We start from the raw sequence: 8682 nt of genomic DNA, 5'->3' as shown, positions 1-8682 counted from the left end.
TTTTTAAGAAGTAGATTAACTTGGGTTGAGCAGAGAGTAGCAGTATGAACTTTAGGACATTTAGCTACACATGCCAGCACTTTTTTTACTGTAGAAAATTATGGTGAAATTCTTGAGCTCTCTATTCAGTTAGCAATGAGTTCCTGAAAATAGTTTATTCGCACTTTTATCAATATGTTGATGGAAGGCTAAGTTATCACTGTGATTTGCTTACACGTGACATGAGTGGTGTTGAAATGGAGTCCAAGAAGGCTGAGAAATGGGCTAGTCAGTTGCAATATTGGTAGGGGACCTATTGCTATTTGTCCCAGTATTATTGAAGCTTTGTGTAATATTGCACAGTCTTCGAATGATTGGCAGTATATGGCAGTTGATTGTCTCCTATAGCTTCTTCAAGATCCCAATACATGTCACAAGGTAAAAATTTTCAGTGTAGCATTGGCAGGTGCCTGGTCCTTGTCAAGTTGTCAGGATACCAATAAATTTATAAGCCAAATGCATAATCACAATAATCTTTGTCTACTGGATTTTTTTTACGCAATTTCTCCTTATATGCCTAATGCTTTTATTTATTCAAGCATCAGTTATCTGTTTATATAATTTGAGTATTAGAAGTGGATTTTCATGTTGGACTTAAAAGTTTTCCGTGTATTATGTAGATGATTGATAAAGTGGTTCCTACATTAGTTGACCTTGTCGAAATTACAACTCTTGGTGATCACAAAAAATTTGATGATTATATTCTTGGTGTTCTTCAGGACTACATCCAGTCGTAGAGATCAGAAAGAAGCTCAATTAGTGGTCGCACTAGTGAACAAATTGAGGACCTATTAAATTCAAAGCAAAGGTTAAAATGGAAAAAGAATATGCCTAAGGAAGATCTACATATTAAGCAAGCTGTAGTTCTGGAGGTCAAGTTTGAAGAAAATTCTCTATTCTCATCTGAAAATATTTTTAGAGCTACATCAAAATACTCAGAAGCATTGTCATTATGTCCAATGAGATCCAAGAAGGAGAGAGTTGTTCTACATAGTAATTGAGGTCAATGCCATCTTTTACTACAGTAACATTTGGCTGCCATCAGTGATGCTATCCGTGCACTATGCATTTATAAACCTCTCAACCGTCATGCCAAAAGCCTTTGGAGAAGAGCACAAGCTTATGACATGCTTGGGTTAGCAAAAGAGAGTTTATTGGATGCCTTTCTATTTATTAATGAATGCTCACAATCAAATGATCCTGATCTCTCATAGAGACAAAATAAAGTTTCAGATTATGGTGAGCGATTAGTCAAGAAACAGATGCGTGCTACTTGGTTATTTCGAGAGGCAGCTATTAAGCATGGGGTGTCCATCGTAGGTTGTTCGAGCTCTCAACTGCGTTGGTCGCGCTGGCCATAATCGTCTACCTTTGAAGTTGGAGAAGACAAGAGAAGAAAAGTGAAGAGAAGAGAAGAGTGTGAGCACTATGGATATGATTCTTTAAAATTGGGGATTAGAATTTTTAACCTGAATTGAGGGACCAAATTGAGTCAGAAAAATTTATTCTAACACGTTAGCTAGCCGTTTCTTTGCCAACATGTTACAAAGAAGGCCAACTCAACTTTTCGGTAGTGCTAGATGGACAAATGTACTGGAAGGACGAGTCTGAGTCCCAGAATGCAATTTCAAAAAAGAATATGGATAATTTTTAAGTTCATGAACTACTATGAAATTCGAGTTCAACTTCAGAGACCACTTTAAAAATTAACTCATATATTTTTTATTTATATATAATATGGAGAGTATTAGAAAAAAATATATGCCAAACTCTTCTCCAATTTTATTATATATAGTAGATAAAATAAAATAAAATAATTTAATTAACTGAATATATAAATTAATTTTCATTATCAATATATTACCGATGTAACACTATGACAAATCATGTTAGCTTTTGTAAAATTACATTTTGTTAAAACCAATGTCATGATATCAAACTATTAGTTATAACAAAATTTAATATTCTAGATGAATATCTTTCTTTAAAAAAAAAAATAATTACGGGCTAGTAATAATATTTTTTTTGGTGTCTAAAAAAGAAAAAAAAAAGAAAAATCAAAACAGAAGAGAAACGAGCTTAAGGGAGAAAAGGGATGTCGAGAATTGTTGCTACTTACTAGATATTTTAAGTAAGACTGAAAGTGAATCGAATCAAGTTGAGGTAGACTAAATTTAAATTTGACTCATGAAAATTAAGCTAAACTCATAGTTTCACTTATTAATTATTGAGTATATTTCGTAAGTTTAAATTCGACTCAATGAAAGATCACAAACTGACTCAAACTCATAAGCTGACTCAAATAATAAGAATATAAACTATATTAATAAATTATCTTATATATANATATAAATATATATATATAATTGAATCAGCTCAAGAGCTAATGAGTTGAGCTTATTTAAACTCAAATTCGACTCATTTAATTTATGAGTTTAATTTCAAGCTCAAATTCGATTCATCAACTCACGAATTCAGTTTATCGAACTATTAACGAATCGAACTCGAATAGACTCATGAGCTGACTTGACTCATTTTGAGCCCTAAACCCAAGATTTCAACCATTATGTATAATTCATCAGCACGTTAAGAACAACGTGCTTGGCCACTGCATCTGCTACTTATTTTTTTCACCTCATCAGCCAGCCTTTCCATTGTAATACTTCATGAATCATTTGAGTTAAGTCCATATATGCAGCTTGCCTATAAGGTCTAAAAAGTTGTAAAATAAGGAAAGCTTTTTAAGTTGTCCTTCTTACACACAATTTCACGGTAACCACTTCCCCAAACCAAAATCAATAATTCAATATCTCCATATTGCAAACTATTCGCATCCCAATGCAAAACACATTGGATAAAAGAAAAATTCTTGTACAGCCCTTTAGCCAATTCCCGTTCGAGGTATATTTTACCTTAAAAAGTTCTGATACATGTCCATGTATGTAGGCATCTTCATTTTCGACAAGCTCATTCTGAAAATTTTTTATTTAATTCAATATTTATAATTTTACGCATGTAATATTTATAATTATATATTTATTATATATAATATTGTATTTTTTGCGATAAGTAATAAATTCAAGCGCCAATGAATTATTGCTCAAATGACATAATCTCCCCATAATCATTTAAGAGATCGCGGATTTAAGTCTCTCTATCTTTAATAAAAAAATAATAAATTCAAGCAGAAACCAATAAAAAATAATTGAATTCAGCTAATATATATTCTAAGTTAAAATTATAAAAATACAAAATATATAAATTTTAATGTATGTATTATGTATTGTTGAAAGAAAAATTAAAAAAAAAAACCTCCCACTTATAATAATCTTAATAACTTTGGCCCCTAAAGTCTTGCCGCAAGTATTTTAGTTAATTAATCTGACTTACATGTTACATTTAAGGCATTAACGCCTATCATGGAAACATCTAGTCATTAAACTGTGGCATCTCATTTATTTTTCTTTCGTCGATTTTATAGTGTTGATAAGAGTAGGTTTCAATTGCAATAATGAATAATCTAAAAAGAGCAACAGTAGTAGTATTTAAATTTTGAGAGAGAAAGCGCGAGAGATGACGTGATATTTAAATATTTATAAGAGATGTTTAAATCATGTTTTCTTTTATCTTAATTATAAAATGTAACTTTGTTAAGATTAAAATAATATATTTTTAATTTATTTGACTAAAATATCTTTTAATAATTATTATAATATAATTATATATATTTAGTAATGATTTTTTAAAAAGACAACGGAAAATTGAAAATTCACAGCACCGACAGTGCGAAGTGCGAACGACTTGGAACTGAAAGCTAAAAGCTACAAAAGAAGCTAGTAACGTACAAACACGGTGAAGGGAAGGTGGCGTTCTAGAGGATCATTGAGGTGGGAGTGTGACGACAACGCGGTAATCGTCGTTTGGATTTAGATGGGGTTGACACGTGGTTGACAGATGGAGGTGGGGGTGGTCCTGTGGTGTCGGTGGTTAATGGCAAATTAGCGCAAATAAAAAGAGAGAGAGAGAGATGCTTTTAGCGGCGAAGTCTCGGATCTTGTAGACTTGTAGTGTACTCCCTAGTCTCTACTACTAACACTGCAATACTGAATTTTTTCTAAAATAAAAAAATATTATTTTAAAAAAAATCATTTTAATTTTAAATATTAGGATATGTTTTTTTTTTAATTTAAGACAAATTTACCACATCTCCGATAAACTTCATTATGTTTATAGAGTTTATTGTATTTTTGACAAACTTTACTCTAAACTCTCTAAATAAAAATATGGCTAGTAGAGAATCGAACTCAATACTATCAGTTTATTCTTCTTTTTTGTTCTCATCTTAGCATTTTTTTTACAATATCAACAAATTCGTTGTTATCCATTTATTATGTTGATAAAATAGTGTATGATGAAAAAGATTTTATCGTTTGTAAGTCTGGGCAACCAATAATTATGTACATGGCACCAGAAGTTAACAATCTAACATCGTTGAAAAATTTGATATTGCATTCCGTTAGACAACCATAGATGAAAAGAGTGAAAAAATTTATTACAGATATCCGACCGAAATAGATGACAATTTGTTTTATAAAAGATATATTACAATTGTCTTTGTTATGTTGTTATTATGTTTATTGGACCACAGTTTTAAATTTTTTTTTTTGAATTAGGTATCGGTTACGTGACGACGAGAACGTACGTCTTATAAGGTCGTGGCACAACCGATGGACAAATGTTCATCTGTTGAAATTATTCGTATTTCTAATTAAGTTGGGTGGACGAGGATCATATGCGGATACTATTGATGATAGTCTATTAAGTGGAGCTGTTAGGAGAAATATTAGAAGGACAATAGTTGATATAAATATGCCACCTGAAGGTAGTTAAGAGGAAAATGTTGAACTTCCTAATGCTAACATGATGCAAAATAATGTTGAAAGTCACGAGGGTTTTGCTATCAGGGATCTGATGATAGATTCTTTTGAAATTAACCCGGATGACGGAGACGATGCTGATGATGAACCAACGAAAATTCCTGATGAGGGTGATGATGAAGAAGAGATGAACTATTTTGGTGATACCTAAATCTCTCTGACATAGCCTGCTATTTCTCGACCATATGACTGGCTGGATCACTTCTCTAGGTTGAATCTCGATGCAATGACTTTGGATTGGTCATTTACCCACGGTGGCCCCGAAGAGGATCCAATCAATGAGTTTGAGATTGGATAACAATTTGAAAACAAGAAGGAAGTCATGTTGACAGTTAAGAGGTACAACATCAGGAGGGCTGTGGAGTATAAAATACTAGAGAGTGACTAGTTGAAGTATGATGTACAATGTATCCGGTTCGGCCCCAGTTGTACTTGGAACATACACAGAGCATATCGCTGAAAGTAAGAAAAATGGGAGGTTAGGAGATACAATGGTTCTCATACTTGTATGCAAACATCCATGGGCCAAGAGCATCATAGGTTGGGTTCAATTTGTGACACATCCATGGGCGTGATGGACACAAGTCGATATGATGGTATATATAGAGTTGATGGTCTGCATGAGCATCCCACATCTCATGCTAGCCACCCAAACAATACGAAAACCACTCGTCTCGCCTGAATCTCCCATCGTGATGATGCATCTTGTCGATATTCAGTGGTCTGGTCGAAATATGTTATAGGCCACCAAACTGACGCACTACCCGGTCAACCTGATGCCACTCGACGATAATGAAGTAAAGGAGCGGACATACAGCCCCCCGCAAAGGCTTCAACTCAGCTATCCCTAGTGGAACTACACCCTACTCCCTACAAATGCAGGTTAGCATAGGCCGTCCAGTTAACCTGTTCACAAAACGCAAGAGGCATCATATACAAGTTTGAAAGTTAATTAATATAAAATTATAATTCTTATATCTTTATCACTTACGTAAAGGACGCCGATCCCATTCAGCGTACGCCTGTAATATCTAAGCACGTTTTCGCCTATGCTATTATCTTGACGGTACTCGACCCATCTAATATACCGCGAATGATTACACATCACAAATTCATTTCAGTAACTAAAGAAGAAAAGTGTATGAACGAATAATACCTCCCAACTAGCGAAAATCAACGAGTCTCAAATCTATCTGGCCATAGTAGTGGAATATGATGATAGGCCTAAGAGAGCAGCAAACTGACGTAATCGCCCAAATTGCGCTGACTACGCTCCGTGGCACGATACATCTGGCGGTACAGCCATGCCAACACAGCCGAGCCCCATGATAACCTGCCACATGTGTCAAGGTCCTCTACAATGGCAGCCACCTAATGTGCTGGGAATAAGATGCTCCTGACCACCTGCATGATATACCCTTTGGTGTAGTATAACTAGGGATGGAAAAAGGTTAGGCAGCCTGCCAGAGGCCTGCAGCCTGACATGTGTTTAGTCTGGCCTAGCATGCCCTGTTATAAAATAAACACAGGCTTAGACTCTTGTAAAAGGCTTAATATATTAATAGGTCAGGTCCAAACTCACTAATTAGTTTTATTGGCCTGTGTAGGACTGTCTAAGACTATTAACGCATAATTAAATATATAAATAATTTTTTTTTATTAACAAAATTATTAGATATCTTAAATTTATTATATCTTATTATAAATATTTTCATATATTTAAAATACTTTAAAAGTTTAAAAATTCTTATAAATATTAAATATGACATATTATACATAAATAATTTTATTAAAAATAGTTTTTTTTAAATAACATTTTTATTTTTGTAAAAAATATTATCAGACTTTTTAACAAGTTTCAGGCCAGGCCAGGCTGAATAACAAGTCAGACTTAGTACTTTAAAAAAGCCTATAGCAGGCTACAGGCTAGACTCAAGCCAATTAACTACATGACAGGTTAGATATGTTAAAAGCAAAGTCTGGCCTAACTTGGCATGTTTCCACCCCAAAGCACAATAGGCACTCCTCAGTCGCGTCCTCCTCCAGATCTCTACAAACGGTATTCTGAAACTAACTAAGTTTAACAGTCCACTTTGTCTGTGACTGTCTTTTTTGGAGGCCCAAAACAGCACCTAGTAGCTGCTGGTAGAAGTCCTCAATGGACCGTCCGTCATGGTGCTGATCCCACCCATCAATGCAGCCACTGACTGGATCACCATCAATCCTGAGTTCCAACTTGTACGCCATGTCATGTAAGATAATAGTCATCTCTCCCCATAGCAGACAAAATGTATGAGACTCAAGTCTCCATCTCTTAATCAACGCTGATGCCAATAACCAATAATGCTCAAACTCCACCATATAAGCGACATGCTCAAACCCAACTCATCTAAGATATGGTCTAATCTGCTCAGGCGGGCGTCTTATCGAATTACGTCTAGTGTGTAAGATCCGAGGCGCCTGCCAAACAAAATAAATAAATTAAAAAAAAGAGGGTCAACACATAAAATTACAAATTCACATTTCATTACAATATAATAAACAAGAATGATAAAAAACGTACCACTTGATCAAGTCTGCCTACTATATTGTCAGCCTAATCCTGTCTATAAAAGATATGCTCGTAGCCCAACAGCTGCTGCTCCATCTAACTACACTATAATAAAACAAAATAAATTAAATTTAGTTTCTTTCACATATATAAATTTTTGTTAGACACATTCAAACTAATTGTCTATCTTACATCTTAATCAGTTTATAAATTTACTTAACATGTAAACTAACTACATGATCACATAACCTAACTTTATAAACATACTAATTAATAATTAACTGAAAATTTAATTTAACTAACTAGCGATACATATTCCAATCTAACTACATATTCAATTAATTAACATCTAACTCACAACTGGGCCTGTGCTGGAGAAGCCGGGTCGGTGCGGTCCACTGAGGAAAAAGGATGACCGAGTGTGTCACAACAGCGTGATCCTCCTCCAGGATGTGAGCGACGCGCTCGTTGAGGCTGACCGGGGCAAACGAAGAGGACTGCGTTTTGGCAAGGCCGCATGCACGCGGACCAGGGACCGTGACCAGGGCAGGTATACTGGAAACGGCGTTGTACCTGCGATTGATGACCGGGTGGCTAGAGAGTAGATCGTGACTGCTGGGCATGACACTGACTCTGCACGGACCGGCGACTGTGACCAGGGCAGGAGTGCTGGAAACGACTCTCTACCTGCGATTGATGACGGGGCGGCAAGCGAGCAGATCGGGACTGCTGGGCACGGCGCTGACGCTGCGATTGATGACAGGGCAGTGAACCTTGGTACGAGTTTCTGCCCTAGGTGTAATGGTGCGATTGGGCCGGTGCGGAAGGGGATCAGTGAGACTGTCATATTTAACGGCGCGGAAGCAACGGAAGAAGATAATGTTGCTGTTCATATCTCTAAAGTGGTTAATGCAGGACCAATTTTTGCCGAAGTAACTAGTGCTTGTCCTGATTCGAATATGGGTGGAGGTCAGGTGCTTGTTCAAAGCGGTCTGAAAAGGAACTCCGGACAGAGTGAGGGGAGCCTTGAAGGGAATGAGCTTGGGTTTGATGAAGGTAGGAATGTGGCAGAGGACAGTGACCCAAAGGCCTTAAAGCTGGATGAGCAGATGCTGGAGAACCGTAGGACCTGGGAGTTAGCAAAGGAGTCGGGCG

At 35.9% G+C, this 8682-nt stretch overlaps 1 pseudogene; it reads left to right on the top strand.

The window, feature by feature from the left end:
• LOC107460332 (uncharacterized) overlaps positions 1–1400 on the top strand; it is a 3166-nt pseudogene extending 1766 nt beyond the window's left edge.
• The last annotated feature ends 7282 nt before the right edge of the window (positions 1401–8682 follow it).

Source organism: Arachis duranensis, chromosome 8 (genome assembly GCF_000817695.3).
Source record: "Arachis duranensis cultivar V14167 chromosome 8, aradu.V14167.gnm2.J7QH, whole genome shotgun sequence".
NCBI classification, from domain to species: domain Eukaryota; kingdom Viridiplantae; phylum Streptophyta; class Magnoliopsida; order Fabales; family Fabaceae; genus Arachis; species Arachis duranensis.
The sequence above is the reverse complement of the archived record's forward strand: the minus strand, read 5'-3'. Positions and strand labels throughout refer to the sequence as shown.